Source organism: Bos grunniens, chromosome 6 (genome assembly GCF_055505025.1).
Source record: "Bos grunniens cultivar Pamir isolate PY7600 chromosome 6, Bosgru_T2T1.0, whole genome shotgun sequence".
In the NCBI taxonomy this organism is placed as follows: domain Eukaryota; kingdom Metazoa; phylum Chordata; class Mammalia; order Artiodactyla; family Bovidae; genus Bos; species Bos grunniens.
This window is the reverse complement of record NC_141170.1, coordinates 60,854,756-60,873,889: the sequence shown is the minus strand read 5'-3', so window position 1 is coordinate 60,873,889 and position 19,134 is coordinate 60,854,756. Positions and strand designations below refer to the sequence as shown.

Here is a 19,134-nt window from a genome sequence, read left to right as displayed (position 1 = left end):
ACAGCAGGTGATTCTATGGCATGTCTGTCAGCCCTCTCCTCAGCATCTGTCCCGTCAATGGTACAGAGAACCTGGAGGGGCCCCATTGCATGCCCATCCCTCCTCAGGAGGAGCTGCTGTAAACTCCTGGCCAGTCTCTGCACTTGCTGGTCTGGTCTGTGCCTTTTTTTTTCCTGAGTCTAGAGCAGTGATGGCCCAGGTGCTCTGACCTACACTGGTCCTTCCATTGCTTAGCTCTTGGCCTGGATTTCCTGCTCTCAGAGAGCCCCTGATCTTCCTCCTTGCCATAGCCTGAGTTTGATCTTTGATTTTTCTTTCAGTGCCACTGATGACAGGAAGGATGCGAAAGCTCCTTTGGTGGAAGAATCCTACTTGGAGAGTGTACTGGAGATGGCCCCTCTTTCTGTCAGGCACTATGACCTTGTCACAGTGGGACATAGTAGAATGAGTCCCATAGTGATGACACTCGTCACTAACCATCCTTCCAGCAACAGTAACAGACAATTACTGCTTAAAACATTGCCCCTATCATATCATGTGGGTTTCACTCGGGCATCTAGATGACTTTCTCCTTGTGAAACAACTAGTTGTCCTGTAGTAGTATGTTATCGAAGCCCAGGGTTGCAGCAGCTGCATCTGGTTCTGGTTGAGGGCAAGACCTAGGTTTACCAGGTAAAGCTACCCAATTGAAACCTCTACAGCCAGCTGAAGCCTCTAGATTCTCAGTCACACTAGAATTGTCTGCAGATCCCTGAGCTTCCCAGGGGAAAGAGAGATGGTTTAGCAAAGTCCACCACCATGACCAGAAAACCAATTCAAAGTGTTCCCTTTTTTAAGACTGTAAATACATAAGAATAGGAATATGTATTTGTACTTATCTGTATTTTCCTAAAGAAACAGGGGTAGGATTCAAGACAATAAAAATACCTACCAGTGAGGGAGAGAAGAAGTGGAGAAAAGAGATGAAGGGGGAGGAGGTGGCAACAAGATTTCCCAAGTGTACTAGGCTTTAGGACTGTGAATTTTCAGTCATGTAAATGAATTATACCCTCCCTAAATTTATTAAAAATGAAGTTTTAATTAAAAAAAATACTGTCTATTGAAAAGGGCCTCTAAGTCCCTTTGCTAATGATACACACTCTACATAATTTGTAAAAAGTTAATTTAAATGTTCATGCTACCCTAGTTTAAAAATGAAGACAGTTTGTTTTGGCATAAACAAGAGCCTGTAGAGCCTGTTGGTAATCATTTCCAAACCGGGCATTAAATACCAGTGTAATATTTGGAAGATCTTGACCTCTTAGTTTGGGTTTTGTAGGGAACCAATTGAGTGGCCTTGGACAAATCACTTTTCCCTCCTTCTCCTCACTTCCTCGTCTGTAACAGCAGCAAATTCCATCCCTTCACCATGCTCCTGGGGTTGTTATGAAGCACAAGTGTGAAAACACTTTGAAAATATCATTATCAGCATCCTGACAGTACAGTTGCCAAATGTACACCTACAGCTGGAGACCAAGACACAGTTGGAGGCCGCCATAAAGTACACGAAACTTGCAACAAGACAGGGGACAGTCTTTAGAATATGTGTCTCTACGGCACTATCCTTCTATTAAAAAGCAGAGACATTACTTTGCCAACAAAGGTCCGTCTTTGGTTTTTCCAGTGGTCATGTATGGATGCGAGAGTTGGACTCTAAAGAAAGCTGAGCGCCGAAGAATTGATGCTTTTGAACTGTGGTGTTGGAGAAGACTCCCGAGAGTCCCTTGGACTGCAAGGAGATCCAACCAGTCCATCCTGAAGGAGATCAGTCCTGAATATTCATTGGAAGGACTGATGCTGAAGCTGACACTCCAATACTTTGGCCACCTGATTCGAAGAGACCCTGATTCTGGAAAAGATTGAAGGCAGGAGGGGGAGGAGAAGGGGATGACAGAGGATGAGATGGTTGGATGGCATCACCAACTCAATGGACATGAGTTTGAGTAAACTCCGGGAGTTGGTGATGGACAGGGAGGCCTGGCGTGCTGCAGTCCATGGGGGTGGCAAAGAGTCGGACGCTGTTGAGCGACTGAACTGATGCCACTATCCTTAAACTTGAATCACTTAGATGGACATGGATCTCCTTACTTTCCAAATCTCACCTTCCTCAAGCAATTTGCTTAAGAGTAGTTTAATTTAAAAAGCCTGGGGAAAGAAGGCAGAAACCAGTCTCTTCATTTGGGCCAGAAAAGGAACCCTGATTTTGCAAACAGATGACGAGATTTAGGAATGCTTGACATATACTGTGCTTAGTCCCTCAGTCATGTCCGACTCTTTGCGACCACATGGACTGTAGCCCAGCAGGCTGCCCTGTCCAGGGGGATTCTCCAGGCAAAATTCTAGAGTGGGTTGCCATGCCCTCCTCCTTGGTTCTGGCTTAAAATCCTTAGGCTTCAAATCCTCTCTGTCCCTACACTAAAAACACACAAGATAAAGAAGAGGCAAGAAAGGTGGTAAGATTTTTGAAGGGGAAGTTTCAAGAATGAGAGGAAAAGCAAGAAAATAAATAGCACAATGTGTCCTGACATGTTATTTTGTTTCCCTTTAGGTTGTTTTTTTTTTTTTCCTCCTAGGAAAATATCCAAGATTTTGTCTCTTCTTAACAAAAATTTGGAAGGAAAGTTGGACCTGAACCCTAGCACTGTAAAACTTCTTTGTGCGCCGGCACTGCACTGCTTTTCTTACTTTTCCTGCAGAAGCCAACCTACAATGTGGCAAGTTTGTGAGGCCAGGAAGGGAGGAGTAATCCGAGAGGAGGCAGGGCGGCTCCGGGGCGCGGGCGAGGGCGGGGCCCCAGCTCGGGGCGCTGGGCCCCTCCCAGGGCCGCAGGGGAAAAGGAGGAGAGACCTACATTTAAAAAGGCAGGAACCTACCAACTACAGAGATCCAAAAAACGCCCCGGAGAATTCCCATTTGTGAGGTCAAATCAAGGTCAAAAGAGTTACCTAATCATCTCTGAAAACCCCCTAACTTAGGGGGCTGTGCAACACCCCAAATCATGAACTAAGTCTAACTTGATCTTTAAAACGTAACCTATGACTTTTTTTTCTTTTGCTTGAGCCAATTTTTTCTGATGGCATTTCTGTTACTTCCTGTTTGTGACTGAGCTTCCTTGTCCTACTTCCTTTTGGGGGTTTAAATTGCCTCCCCCTACCATTTCCACTGAAATGTATGAAAGAGGGAGGTGTGTGTGTGTGTGTGTGTTGCATTGGAAGGGAAAAAATAATAGCTCATATTAAATTTTTATGTTATAAAACACTTTTCTCACACATTCACATTCTTTCATTTACTTTTCACAACACTAAGAGATGAGCCATATGCCCAAATAATGGATGAAGAAACAGACTGAAAATGGTTAAGTCCAAGGTCACTCATTTTTAAAAAAGGAGCATAACCTGAATCTGAGTCCTCTATTCTCAATCCAAGTCCAAAGCTTTTTTCACTTATTTAACTCTTAGAGGGAAGCCTACATTTAATTTACTTGGCAAAATTCTATTCAGGGAAGATTTGTTTATTCAGTCTTTATTACAGAGTTTACTCTTGAAATGTAAAGACTTAGCCTGGGCCCTTCGCCGAAGCCATGGAAGAATTCTTAAGGATCTACTGTTTCATTTTTTGGCAGTCCCACTGCAGCCTTACAACATGGCTCTTCCAGGGCCAGGCTGGGGCGTTCCTGGGTCTCCTGGAGCCAGGGTTGCGTTGCCAGCAGCAGGCAGTAGGGGGAGCACGTGTGCAAGAGGAGGGAAGCCGCAGAGGCTCAGGCAGGAAATGTCTGAGACCATGTCCTTAACAGGGCTGGGTTGGAAAAGTGGTATGTTTTTTTTTTTTTTTTTTCCCCTTCTGCTGAGCGAATGCTTAGAACTCCAGGCTTCTCCGCACAGATTTGTGCTTACTGACTTGTAGGGAAGGGAAAACCAGACTCAGGGAGTTGCAGAATGAAGTCACCTCTATGCCCACTGGGTGAAAGGAACTCCAAGCTTCCCCATTGCCACCAAGGAGGAGCCCCAGCTCCGGGCCTCAGCAGGTTCCAGAAGGCCTGAAAGCTTTGCTTCTAAGTGGAGGGAGACGACACAGAGGCCCAGACAGTGAGCTACTCTGGGTCCAAAACCTAGAGAGAACAGGGTTTTGTACAGTTGGTAGCAAGAGAGTTAGAAAGCACACTGCAGGAGGGGAGAGGTGCGGCTTTTCCTCTTGTTTCACTGCCTTCCAAGCTGCCTTTGACGCTTGGCCTTAACGTGCCTTCAAAGAGGCATCCATGTTGACAGAGCCTGTTAACTTATGGTTCGTTTTGACAAAGGCTTTGAAGTCAGATGGAAAAGGAGCACTACCTTTGGCACTGCATGGCCCCAAGCCCAGAGTGAGATGGGGAGGAGCCATGAGGCAGGCCCTAGCTCTGGAAAATCAGTGCTGACAGGTCACTTTTACTCTCATTTTTTTCCCCTTTCTTAACCAAAAATCTAACGTCTTAACCCAGGAAAGCAAAGATGCAGCAGGGGAGAGATGCCCTGGCGGCTAGCTGGCAACAATTTCCTTCCTAGTAAAAGAGAGAAGCAAAAAGTTGCCATTTGCTTATACTTTGGATTTGTATGTGGAAGATAAGTTGTATTCTCTAGTGAATGGTGCTCATTTACAGAAAGCATTGTTTCAGCCTTGGTTCCAAATACATGTGAAATTTCACTCTTAAACACATACTCCTGTAAATTTTTTTTTTTTTTTGCTTAATATGCTGACTTCTCAAGTTATTTTTCTGCATCAGTAGAAAAGACTTAACCAAACTTTCCTGTAAAATTAACACTTCTGCCATCATGCTATTCCAGAGAGAAACCTCCATGTACTTTGAATATGTCTAAAAGATGGAAAGGTCAAAATGACGACTTAATGGCAATCATGTTCTTTGTATTTTCATTTGTCTCAGGGTTTCCCCTAATATAGAGTGATACTTGTGTATCCCCAATATGAAACGGTACCTGTTGGCATGTTATATGTTGAGTTTGCGTATTATAAGGAGTTTAAGTAATCTGGAATATTTCTCATTTCTTCTGGCCCATCAAAAAATTTACGTTTGCCAGCACTCCAGTGCGCGTAATTCACCCAGCATGGAGTTCACTCTGTGGGCTAGGCATAGGAAACAACGGTGAAGACCCACCCTCAAATAACTCAGCCTGGTTGTGTGTGGATTTAGATGTGTGATAGGAAGAGTGTTCTGAGAGCATTGAGGAAGAAAGGTTTAATTCCATCTGGATGAGTTGATATTTGCTGGGGTCCTGAGCCCAGGCACTGAATTCTGACTTCACTGCTTTCTAGTCGTCTGACTGGGCCAAGTTTCTGAACCTATCTGAGCCCCAGTTTCAACACCTTTATTATATGGGAAGAATAATGGGACCCACATCATGGATTTTTTTTTTTTTCCCGTGATGATTCAGCGGAATGCACCATAGCAAGCACTCAACATGTGTGGGTGGTGATGATGATGATGGTGGGGGAGGTGGAGTGAGGATGAAGGCAAAGAGATGGAGAAGGCCTCACAGAGATTATAGGGTCAGGAATTCAGTGGGTAAAGGAGGAAGATGTGGAAGAGTGAAGAACATTCCAGCTGGGGCCCCATGCTGTGTTTTAACAAGCCCCCAGGTGATTCCGAGGCACAGTGAAGTTCAAGAACCACTGAGCTGTGGTAAGCTGAGGATTTTTTTTTCCCCTTCTAGCTGTGAATTTTAAGTAAGGGAATGCTATGCTTGGATTTTCACTTTTGGAGAGAACACATTGGTGGCTGTAGGACGGATGGATTAGAGATAGGGAGGCAGGAGGCAGGGACAGGAGTCCAAGTGAGCGATGACAGGACTCAAGCCTGGGTCATAATGGTGGGGATACACAGAAAGAGAAAGATGGGTGATATATGACGGCAGTGACACAAAGGTAGTGGTAGAGGGGGCACCTGGAAGACGTTAAAGTGTAGAATGGACCAGATTTAGTCATTGGATTTAGAGATGGGGGAGAGAAGGAGGCAGGGTGAGTCCGGGGTAGTGAACATAAGGCTGTTCACACCAATGACTAAATGGTGCCTCTGCCATCTTGCTGAGACCGCTCATCTACCCCTCCCTCTCCCTCCTCCGTTGCTGCCAAGGTGACTGACAGCGCAGATCGGCATCCTTGCAGGAGGTCCGGTTCTCCTCTGGAATGCACTGCTCTCTCCAGTCACAGCCATCACCTCCCCCACGGCCCCCCACGGCCAAGGGAGTCATTCCGCCAGCCAGTGGTTACTGCCACATAGGCTGATGAGTCACCTTCCCACAGCAGCTGGTGGCCAATGTCCTTCTCTTGTCCACAGTTAGGGAGCACTTCCAGGACATGCCCTTCACCGCCCCCCCCCCCCCCCCCCCGCCAAAACATTTTGACCTACCCTTCAGAGCAAGTTGCCTTGAAAGGGCCAACCACCCACACACCTCCAGAACCGGAGTGTCTCTAGTCCAAAACTGTACTCAAATTACTGCTCCGTCTGCATTTTAACTGAGATGATTAACTCATTGCTTTATTATTGCCACATCTAAGGTGGAAGGGGTGCAAGAGGGAAGGCAGTAGTGGCTCCTGTTCAGAGTGAAAGGTCTTTCTTTTAAAGCAGTGTTTCTCAAAGTGTAGTCTGTGAGCCATGCCCTGCATCGAGAGCACTTGAAGTTTGGGTGGAAATGCAGATTCCTGAGTCCTACCATAGCCCTGTTGAGTCCCTGGGGGTGGGTAGGCTGGAGTTAGAAACGAGGGAATTTGTATTGTTAACAAGCATCCCTAATGAGTCCTCAATTACCTGAAAAGCGATAGTGATGGCGGGAGAATTCCTTTTGTAATATTTCTGTCCCACCATGCAGCTGGGATGACCTAACAGTCCTGTGGATCTTTCCAGCTTCCTTGGAGGAAGGCAGTGCCTCCGGTCCCGGGGAGGAACCCTGTTCCAGAGTGACCAGCTCAGTGCTCTTGCCATTCTGTTCATTCCCTTAAGGCACTGGAGACAGCGTGCACAAGAAACAAGTCCAGCATACCTGTTTAAAAAGACAAATGCAGGGACTTCCCTGATGGGCCAGTGGTTAAGAATCTGTCTGCCAGTGCAGGGACACAGGTTTGATCCAAGCTAGTGCTAGTGGTAGAGAACCCGCCTGCCATTGCAGGAGGTGTAAGAGATGCAGGTTCGGTCCCTGGGTCAGGAAAATCCCCTGGAGGAGGACATAGCAACCCACTCCAGTATTCTTGCCTGGAGAATCCCATGAACAGAGGAGCCTGGCAGGCTCATGGTGTCACATAGAGTCAGACACAACTGGAGTGACTTAGCACCCGGAGCTGAGATCCCATATGCTAGGGAGCAGCTAATCACACATGCAGCAACTACTGAAGCCTGTGCATGCTAGAGCCCGTGCTCGGCAAGAAGAGAGGAGCCCTGGCTTGCCACAGCTAGAGAAAGGCCTCAGGCAGCAACACAGACCCAGTGCGGTCAAGAATAAATAGATTTTTAAAAGACAAAAGCATTCTCGTATTCAAAACAATAGTGATGGCTTCCATCGCAGTATTCTTCTTTCAAAAGACAAATCCCTTGTGCTCCCAAACTCCAAATATTAGTATTGACTTACCACCCCTAAAACATTTCTCTACATCATTTTACTTGTTTGGAGTAATGAGTTTCTTCTAAGTGAAATCCTCTCTCACCTTTCCTCTTATTCCCCATGACTGACCAGGGTCAGCCAAGCAATCTGTGCTATTGGTCCTGAGTTGGATGCTCAGGAGCAAAGGTAACTGAACCCCTGATGATGTCACAGGAAGGCACCACTGTCCATGTGCTTTGAACTCTGAGGAACACTGATGCCCGATAGGCATGCATGCATGTTGAGTTGCTTCAGTCCTGTCTGACTCTTTGTAACCACATGAACTGTAGCCTTCAGGCTCTGCTGTCCATGGGATTCTCCAGGCAAGGATACTGGAGTGGGTTGCCATGCCCTCCTCCAGGGGATCTTTCCAACCCAGAGAGAATCCACGTCAGGTGAGTTCTTTACCACTAGTGCCACCTGGGAAGCCCACCCAATAGGCATGTAGGTTCAAAAAGGACTCCAAAAGAGAAATTAGTTAGAGGGCTCTGGATAATTGGGTTTGGTTTCCTTGCTCAGCAAGTGTTCATTGAGTTAAGGGCTGAGGGGATAGAAGGTGCAACAGGCATGAGCCACACCCGTGTAGAGCATAAGGTAAGGCTGGCAAGATGAGACACGCACTTTGAAATTCAATACCAATCTGAGGCAGTAAATGTTAATGAGTGGTTGGACATCAAATGCTGGCACCGTCCAGGAATAAGAGAGAGAGACTGCCCCGGGCTGAAAGTCAAGGAGGCCTTAAAGGTGCCTGGAAAATCTGTGGAAGATAAGGAGAGACAGAAAGAAGCAATGGAGCTATGTGTAGAGAGTAGTGAGCAAAAGGCACAGCTGGGGAAAGAGCCCTTGCTGCAGAGAGTCAAATGGTTCTGGATGAAGCCTGTGGCTGTGGTTGGGAATGGTGAGATGAAGTTCAGGTTTCACATCTAAACATTTACCAAATACTTATAATGTGTCAGGCACTATGTTCAAAACTTGACATTTTGTTTAAGTCTTACAGCAACGCCAAGGAGCTAGTAATATCCCATGATCCATTTTGATGTGAAGAGACTGGAGCTCAGAGAGGTTCGAAACTAGCCCAAAGTCACACAGCAAGTGGATGGAGGTGCCAGGGCACAAACTCAGGTCTACTGATGTCCGAAGTTTGTGTGGTTCATGGGGGCACTTTCTGTCCTTTCCCCCTTTCCAGGTCATACTGCTGCTTGCAGAAGAGGATTAGCAGTGGGGATAAAGTGAGGCCAGGAGGCTGAGTGCTCCCTTCTGGCTGGTGGCCCATAGCCTCTGCCTGGTAAAGACTGTATTTCTTGTCCTATCCATATAGCCTTGGGAATGGTGCCAAGGTCATGGAGGGGTAGAGCAATACTCCCTCTTTGGCCCTCTTGACCCATCTGCTTCATGTCTGTAATTTTGAGAACTTTGATATGTATTTCCTAAAAATCAGAAAAAATGACGATAAGATCTCTCCTATTCTAATCACTCTGCATACTCTATAGCCCTAGTTAGATTGTAGTGTAATGGTACCTGAGGACTCTCTCAAAATGGTGTTTTTTTTTTTTTTTTTCAAAAGTTAGTTCATTACTCTTTTGTAATGAATCCCAAAGTAGGCACTTAAGGGCTGTATAATGGCACCCTCAAACTTTACAGGAATCCAGTCTTCTTTATTCTTTTTTTTGTGTGTGTGTGTGTGTAATAGAGTTTTATTAAAGTATAAAGGAGATAGAGAAAGCTTCTGACATAGGCATCAGAAGGGGGCAGAAAGAGTACCCACTTGCTAGTGTAGGCAATGAAGTTATATACTCTCCAATGAATCCAAAGAATGTCTGGAGGTTGTAAAGACCTCACCAGACCTACTCCCATAATCTACATTTTAAGGTAACAGAATTAACCAGAAGGTTTAATCCAGAGACTGTCCTCAGGCAGGATACATTATTGTTATATAATCCTAAGGGATGTAGAAGGAAAAAAGTTTGTCCTTTCTTCCTCCTTGAGAATTCCAGATCCCTCTCTCCTTGGGGACCCTTAGACTCCTTATCAACCTGCCTAGGAAATGACTCTCTCATCCCCCCCTTTTCTTTTAGGAGAATTATGTTGCCTAGGGAAAAGGGGCGTCGTTCTCGTTCCATAACTGCTTCCAAGCTGACAAAGGGCGTTGTCCCTAAATTGGTGAGGCAACATATTCTCCTAATCCTCATATTGAGGATGCCTCTTCCACCATGGTTAGTGCACTGTCTACTGGACTAAGAAGGCTGCTCAAGCTCTAGCCATCACTTCCACATTCTAATGAGCAAGAAAAGAAGAAGATGTGAAGGCATTTCTTTTCCAGCTTAAGAACATTTCCTAAAAGTTGACCACCATGCCCCCATGTGTAACTCATTGGTTAGAACTGAGTCAAATGGAATTACTAACTGCAGGGACACTCAGAGATGTAATTTTTCCTTCAGATGGCCATGAATCCAGGTAAAACTTCATTACTAGAAAAAAGGAGGGAATAGATATTACAGATGGACGTGGAGCAGCCTCTACCACAATCCTGTTAACTTATTTGATCTTTATTATCACAGTCTTGTGAAATGGGTATGATTATCACCCTCATTTAATAGACAGGGAAATCAAGGCTCAGAGAGGTTAACTTGTCTGAGGCTATTTTTTTTTTTTTTTGGGGGGGTTGTTTTTTTTTTTTAATATGGACCATTTTTAAAGTCTTTATTGAGTTTGTTACAATACTGCTTCTGTTTTATGGGTTTTGGCAGCAAGACATGTGGGTGGGATCTTAGCTCCCCAACCAGGGATTGAACCTGCACGTCCTTCATGGAATCACTGGATCACCAGGGAAGTTCCTGTCTAAGGCTGTTAGTTAAAGACTTGGGACTGAACAGCATTCCACTGCTCCCAAGCCTGTACAGACATACGATTGTATGTTCACTTATGCCTAGTCTACGTATGAGTGCTTTTTTTTCTCTTTATATTACCTAGCTAAGATGTAAGCATTCCCTTTATACCTTAATTTAACTAAGAAAGTTAACAGTTTTCGAAAGAAGTGTAGCTAGGAAACCAAAGAGGAAAAGAAACCACAAGGTAATGAAATGGCTGGGCATGGCGGGGCAGAGACACACAGATTTGGTGTCCTGAGATAACTGAGAGCCAGCTGAGGACTGGCAGCAGCGGCACGGACGACGTGCAGGTTCAGCTTAAAGGGTACACAGGCCTCTGTGCCTTGCCTGGCCTTCAAGCTGCTGTCATTGAACATGCCTGAAGCATAGTCATCAGCTAGAGGTCCCCTCTGGCTTTGATCTAATCTGGTAATCTTCCCCTCACTGCCATCTCTGCCCTGGCCCCAGTTTGCTGAAAGTTGCTGTCTCTGTTTGTAAACCTGGCGTCCTGGTGGACCACCACCAGCCATGTGTCCAGACCAAGGGGTAAAGCCCTAGCTTGCAGCGTATTAATGCAGCGAAGGTGACTCCACACCCTAATGAACGTCCAAGACACAGTCAGAGCGCTTCACCCTCACAGGTTACCCAGACTTATTTCCCCAGGTGCTCTGTGCAGATGGTTCAGGTGCTCCACCTCCAGCCTGGGCAATGATTAATCCAAGAAAAGATAATCTCCGTCTGTGTAGTAGCAATGATCTCTACAAACGGCTGTTTCTCACACAGCCTGAGAACACTTTGTTTCTGAATGATTCTCTCTCTCTTAATTTTCTCTTTCTCTCTTCCTGCCTCTCTCCCATCTGCCTCCTTTTCCTTTCTCCTGTCTCCCTTCCTTCCTGCTTCCCTCCCTCTGTCTCTGTCCTTCCTTCTCTTTTCCTTTCTTTCCCTCTCTTCCCTCCTTTCTTCCTTCCTTCCTCTTTCTTTCTCTCTCTCTTTTGTGCAGTGTGTGTGTGTGTTGTGTGTGTGTGACTGTCAGAGAGCAAACACAGTGTCTGGCTCACAGTCCAGGTGGGATTCTGTGTTCATTGCAATGCCCACCTGCTCTAAGAGAAGGGTGCATGCTCAGAAAAGGCTTTCTGGAGGACACGGCCTTGGCCAACCCCCAAATAAATGGATGGAAACAAGAAAAGTCTTCTGGAAACAGAATGACTAGCTCTCCGGTTCTTCCTGCACGCTGCAGTCTCTTTTCCTGTGTTTAGGGTCACACTGTTTCACAAAGAAATCAAAAGCTACTTCAAGGCTAGGAAAGCCATTCAAGAGGATAGCAAACTATGGTTCTTTCAAACCTGCACCCCTGGTTAGCTAAGATTCATGGCTTATTTGAGAAACGAATGATTTAGGATCTTGGGGCAGCTGTTTTTCTCTTTATAGATGTTGTAGGCTTTTGTGGGAAGGCAATGTTCTGGAATGAACTGAGTTCTTCCACATCCCCATCCAGGCCTTCAGGACTGGGGAAGCCTTCCACACTTAGACGCAAATACCTTTATCAGGCCCCACCCCACACAACCCTAAATGTGAAACAAGAAAGCACTGCGGACTTCCTCCTTCTCCTGTGTACACAGCCGTTACCCAGATTGGGTGTCTATCTATCTGTTGTACTGAAAAGAATAGATGCTTTGTTCTCCCCTCTGGCATTGGAACGACTTTTATCCACAGTGACTTGCGAAGGCCCCGGACACTCCTTTGGGACCTCGTTCATTTTCAGGGTTTACATTAGAGTCTTGAATTCAACACTCAGAAGAGATATCACTGATTATATGAGTTGTCAAAATCTTTCTCTTTATGACGTATTCCATGAAACAAAAAACAAAACTAGTGTCTGCTTTGTAGCTGGGAAGAGCCCCAAATGTGTCACTCGCCGACCCAATTTGGCTTCTTTCTAGAAGTTATGGTACATTCTGACATCCTATTCGTCAGGCTCTGAGACAACTTGCCAGGCTGATAGAAGAATGAATGACACAGATTTTCTTTTCTTATCATCCAGGTCAATTCACTACTCTTTATTTTAAAATAGCAATTTAAAAAGATGTTCTAAACCATAACTTCAAGATAAAACCTGACCACCACAAAGGGTTTCATGTTAGATCTGTGCAAGTTAAGTACTTCACTTCATCCATGAATAGCTTAAGTACTTTTTTCATTCAGTATCACCTTATTAAGTATATCTCACATAAATAGATTTATGGTACATCCTGTTGGGAATGGTAAGATGTACAAGATCTTGGCTTTGGCCTTAGAAGCTAACAATCTGATAATGGTTACGGCTGCTATCACTGAGCAGGCCATTTGTGCCAAGACCTTCAGCTAGCCTCACGACAGCTGGAAACCCCATCTTTGTTAGCAGCTAATCAAGGCTGGAAGGAATTAGGTAGCTGTTAAAAGTATAAGAAGGATTCCCAGGTGGTGCTAGTGGTAAAGAACCCTCCTGCCAGTGCATGAAATATAAGAGACACGGGTTCCACGCCTGGGTCAGGAAGATCAGAACCATAATTCAAATCCAGGTCTGGGTGACTCCAAAACTCATGATGTTCACTCTTCTCTCTCCTGACTCTCAATTTATCCAAGGAGTCTCATCCATTAGAGTCTTATCAGGAGACAGAAACCAAATCCCTTATTTGGAGATGTTCACAGGTAAGTGAAAGATGAAAAGGGAAGTCTTCAGATACCATGGAGGTTGTCACTGCAGGAAGTAGCTACCGCCCCCAGGGCTGAGGAAACAAAGGGAAGAGGTTACATGATTAAAACTTAGAAATCACGAGGGCAGGCCCCATGGAACTGAAACTTGGACCTCTGAAGAGTGGATGCTACTTGCTGGTGCTGGTGTCTCTGAGCTCCCAGGACTGTGGGACCCAGACTCGGCGAAGCCTACTGCCAGCTGTGGCCCTGGCGGCCCACTCCACAAAGCGGATTCTAAGTGTTGGGAAAACTGCAAACTGGATTCAGTTATTGCTCTGGGAAGGCACTGTCACTTCTGGAGTGAAGAAGCCTGGCTGGAGTGACACTCCCAGGACCAGGAGGCAGACAAGACAAAGCGAGGCTCTTCCTCTTTCAGCCTCGCAGCTATGACGGCAGAAACTAGCACAGAGCCCGCTGGCAGAGCAGAGCTGCAGTCTGCAGGAACCCAGCTGCAGAGCAGAGAAGGGGGCACTTCACACTGAAAGTCAGCAACTTCATAACTGGCCCAGGAGATAGTATATGGATGTAAGAAGACATCACTGTAGGTACCATATGATCATGTCTCTGATGACTCTACTGCACGTTGTAAATCCCATAGAACTGAGAAGGAGTTAATGGTTATGTGCAAGTCTTTGCTATCCTTGAGGGTAGGGACTATACCCTCTTTATGCCTCCAGTCTCCACAGCTTTCTTGCAATAAAAAGATACCCAGCAAGAGCTGGTGAAATAAACAAATAATTCTACTGTAATAAACCATCATAAGCCTATATGTATTTTGCTGCTGGAATTTCAAGGGCCAGTTATGAACCCTGGGGAGGAGGGTTGGGGGGGATTCTTATCTTGTGCTGTGTCATGCTTAGTTGCTCAGTCTTGTCCGACTCTTTGCAATTACATGGACTTTAACCTGCCAGGCTTCTCTGTCCATGGGATTCTCCAGGCAAGGATACTGGAATGGGTTGCCATGCCCTCCTTCAGGGGATCTTCCCAAGCCAAGGATCAAATCGAGGTCTGCAAGCAGATTCTTTACCATTTGAGCCATCAGGGAAGCCCAAGAATACTGGAGTGGGTAGTCTATCCCTTCTCCAGGGGATCTTCCTGACCCAGAAATCAAACCAGGGTCTGCTGCATTGCAAGCAAATTCTTTACCAGCTGAGCTACCAGGGAAGCCCCAACCTCAAAATCATGGAGGATAAAGGAATTGTTTACTCTTGGTGAGGGCGGATTATAGTGGTCCTTTCTAAGGGATGGCAGAGGAGATCGGGTCTCGCTATGGGGACTGGTGCTCAGGCTAGCTTCTCTCAATGCTGTGCTTCTATTCAATGATGTTTGGCCCTGCCCACAACCCCAGAACCATCTTTTTCTCTCTGGTTCCTGTCCCTCCTTGTGTCTCACTATTATTAGTCTTTGGAACATGTATGTTTGCCTGAAGTCATGGACACACACTCTTGCATCATCAATGCTTAGAGACTTGCAGTAGAGGCAGTCAAGAGTGTGGACCCTGGAATTCCTTTCCTTAGTAACCACCATGGATGACACATAGACTCCTGAGAGCCCAGCCCATCAGCTCTGTGTCAGAACACTGGATGAAGACTTTGAGGTCCTTGTTTTACAATGATCTCATTTTACACATACAGAAACTGAGGCTCAAAGGTGGAGAGTAAACTCTTCCCCAAATTCTGCAGCTGGTTAGCCAGACCAGAGTTTTCACACAGCATCCTGACTCCTTGCTTCTCTTTCTAGCATGTTTTTCAGTTGAATACAAATATTTCAGTAGAACTTACTCAATACAAGGTGCATTGTCAGAGTTCCAAGTTGATTTATATTAAATATTTTCTTTTGGAAACTATTTGGGCATTGAGGATTAGTTTCATCTTAAAGGTTTTATTTAGTATAACATAATAATACAACAGGAGGAAGGCATGGCAACCCACTCCAGTATTCTTGCCTGGAGAATCCCATGGACAGAGGAGCCTGGTGAGCTATGGTCCATAGGGTCACAAAGAGTCAGACACAACTGAAGTGACTGAACATGCATGCACTCAATAATACAACATGATATAGTATAATAATATTTTGTTCTGAATCTAATTGTTAAATAATGCACACATATAAATGTGCATTAGTAATAAAAGAAATAAACATATATAATCTAAATCCTTCAGAGCTAGGCTTTCCTAGCTAATATTTCCAATTGAGTGCAATATTAAACATAAGCTTATTAAGGATTTTTCTTTAAGGATTCGGAAGGCATCAACAACAAATTGCTACTGGGTGGAAATTCCATCGGTAACCAAAACTCGTTTTACTGTTTCATTGCATTTAGATCAGTGATCCTAACAGCTCCATGGCATCTGGCATCAAGACAAGCAGAAGCGACTGGAGGAGAGGAGGGGCAGGTCATCGGAAGTCTCTCAAGGCCCTGAGAACAGATGGACAGGATCACAAACCCCCTGAGTGCCTGCCAGCCCCCACCCCCTCCACCGCCTCCACGCCCTCCAGTCCCTCAGACCACTCCCTAGCACATTTCTGACCTGGTCAGGTTTAACTCTTGAGTTGACCTTGCCATTGCCAGCACGGAACATTCCATCCAGATAAACCCACAGCAGTTCATGGAAAAGCTGTGGACAAAGCTGAATAAAGACATTTCCTCCTGTGCATCTGGCAGGTTTTCTTGAGCCTTTTGCTAGGATTCATTTCCATCTTTTCTGGATGACTAGGGCTGGAGGATAATATGGGATCAGGGACACAGGGCGCTTACCCAGTAAGAGATTAATTTTAGTTGCGCAAAGCTGTTTGAATGAAACTTCAGGTACATTTATGATACGTGTGGGCTCTGATCCAGTGTATAAAGGCAGTAGGATGAAGTTTTAACCTAACATTAATGTTTAAATTCTCTTTGGGGACCTCTGTTATATGTAAGTCCGGCACAAATATGATAAAAGAGGGGAAAAGAATTATTCAGAGTTAAATATAAGATGACAATTGAAAAAAAGAAAACACAGTTCTCACACATCCTCTGGTACCCTTTTCGTCCCATTAGCATTTTCAGTGCTGCAACTCCACAAAGACAAATACGGCTGTGGCTAAGACATTATTTGGTGGCGGTGGGAATACAGTGAGTGCGAGTGGGAGGGTATGGGGAGGGGGGTGAGGGATGGAGAGCTAAAGTTTTCTCCTGTTGATAAGAGTAATAAAATCTTGCTGTTGAACTCTAAAAAGTACCAAAAAATGTAACAGGAGGTAAAAAATAAACTACCCATAATATTATCATTCTGATATTTCTCCTTCCAGGAGAGGCATATTCATACTGACTATGCCATTTTACATAGTCTTTTGTTTTTTTCCCCCTATACAAAGTATTTAAAATGTTTTATCTGAAAGTTGATATTTAAGTCTATCGTGTGGATACCTCATGTTTTTCTTCCTTGTTCTTATTATCATCCTTCCTTTTAAAAAAATGTTAAACTATTATGAAGATCTCTGAAAAGAATATCTTTGTGCATCTAGTATTTTCTGTTAAGATTCCAAGGAGTGAGACTTCTGAACCAAAACCTATAGGCATTTCATAGGCTCTGTTTCTATTGCAAAATTTCTTTCCCAGCAGAGGGTTCTATCTTGGAGTTCCTCTTATCTAGTGTATGAGATATCAGTTTCGTACACACTTGGAAGTCTTGAGCATTGTCTCTTTTTGTTTTAAAGAGCTAATATGATACAATAATAATTAAAAGTTCATGGTTGCTGCATTTCTATATGTGCACATTTGATTGTTAGTAAGGTTGAACATTTTAATTCAATGTATATAAACCATAAGGGCAAGGATTGTGTCTATTTTGCTTATTTCTGAATCCCTAGTTCTGAGGAGAGTGTCTGACATATAGAAGGCACCCAATAAATACTTTACAAAATTAATTTCTAAATTATAAACTGCCCACTTATCTAATCAGAATAATGTTTTTAATGATCAGATATTTGAAATGATAAAATCCAGTGTTGGAAAGTCTACAGTTTTATAACAGTTATAAAAAGTAGCAAGTTAACATTCCCACACATGTGAATTAATTTATGTTTCTAATTTTGGAATATTTGTAGTCTTGAGGACAGAATCATGGAAAAGAAGTCACTAAAATGAGTTTGTATTCTGGCTTAACTGTGTGATGGATAACAAACAAGGACCTCCTGTATAGCACAGAGAACCTCTGCTGAATGTTATGTGGCAGCCTGGATGGAAGGGGAGTTTGGGGGAGAATGTATATGTATGGCTGAGTCCCTTTGCTGTTCATCTGAAACTGTCACAACATTGTTTGTTAATTGGCTATACCCCAATACAAAATAAAAAGTTAAAAAAAAAGTTAACTCTGTGACTTTAAGGTTTTAATGTCTCCTCTAAAAATCAAAGTAAAATTTTAAAAAGGCAACAAGTTTGTCTTTTTAATTTCATGGGACCATTGAGACAATATAATGGGGTAATTATAGGTAATAGTTCAAGGTAAAACTTTCAAAATGCAAAATGTCATATTCAAATACAAGACGAAAGTACTAGCATTTCACTCTCAGAGTTTCTGTTCCAGGTCTCACTTTCCTCATTTATAAAAAGGGGGGAGGATTGGGATTAGTATAATACGTAAGGTACAATAGTAATAGTTGAATAAGCTATTTCCAAAGTTCTTATTTTGACTCTATGATTCTGGAATGTCTCATAGGTTGAATAAAAGTAAGGAATGTGGTTGTAAAAAATAAACCAGTGCTCAAATATTTGAAGTAAAATCTGATTACAAAGAATTAATTTAAAATAAAGCTTTCCTTCAGATCATCCCCCCAAAAGAAAGTTTTAATATGATATACAGAGCTGTTGGTAGTATATACAAAGAAAATAACCCCAAAAGAGAGAGGATAATTAAGATAATGAAGTCCTTAAGAAAGTGTTAGTGTTAGTCGCTCAGTCGTGTCAGACTCTGTGACTCCATGAATTGTAGCCCACAAGTTTCCTCTGTCCATGGGATTCTCCAGGAAAGAATACTGGAATGGGTTGCCATTCTGTTCTCCAGGGGATCTTCCTGACCCAGGGATCAAACCCAAGTCTCCTGCATTGCAGGCAGATTTTACTGTCTGAGCCACCAAGGAAGCCTAACGAAGTTGTTATTTGTCCAATATCTGTTATAGTAGCTAGCAAATTAGAAACGATTCAAATTCTCACCAATAGGAGAATAGCTAAGCACACTAAGTTATTGTAACCTGATTTACTGCTCCTTAGTCAATGATGACAAATATATAATCTGTTCAGTTCAGTTCAGTTCAGTTCAGTCGCTCAGTCGTGTCCAACTCTTTTCGACCCCAGGAATTGCAGCATGCCAGGCCTCCCTGTCCATCACCAACTCCCAGAGTTTACTCAAACTCATGTCCATCGAGTCGGTGATGCCATCCAGCCATCTCATCCTCTGTTGTCCCCTTCTCCTCCTGCCCCTAATCCCTCCCAGCATCAGAGTCTTTTCCAATGAGTCAGCTCTTCGCATGAGGTGGCCAAAGTATTGGAGTTTCAGCTTCAGCATCAGTCCTTCCAATGAACACCCAGAACTGATCTCCTTTAGAATGGACTGATATAATCTGTATTATTATGTATAGAAAATGGAAAGAAGTGAAAAAATAGATCACAAAACAATCTACACACTCAGGTTCACATTACATGAAAACATGTTGAATATATATTTTTAAAGAAAAAAGAACTTGCAATGAGGAAAGCAAACAGTATGTGCCCCTCAAGTTCTCTTTTTTCTTTTCTCCAAATAAATTGACCCAGCTCTGTCACTTTTTTAAAGTCAAAAGCTTGCCATGAGTTTGAGGATAACTTAACAGTCTTATCCTAAATCATATGGCTA

General features: G+C 44.0%; 1 long non-coding RNA gene across 4 annotated transcripts in view; it reads left to right on the top strand.

The window, feature by feature from the left end:
- Positions 1-17,614, top strand: part of LOC147370811 (uncharacterized) — a 107,851-nt gene extending 90,237 nt beyond the window's left edge. For 3 of the 4 annotated variants that reach the window (XR_015165483.1, XR_015165484.1, XR_015165482.1), the window contains one exon: positions 15,585-17,614. This is a non-coding gene — a long non-coding RNA (uncharacterized LOC147370811). Of the gene's footprint in view, positions 1-13,231; positions 13,803-15,584 lie in introns of those variants that run through there. The other variant, XR_015165485.1, reaches the window with a different exon arrangement.
- The last annotated feature ends 1,520 nt before the right edge of the window (positions 17,615-19,134 follow it).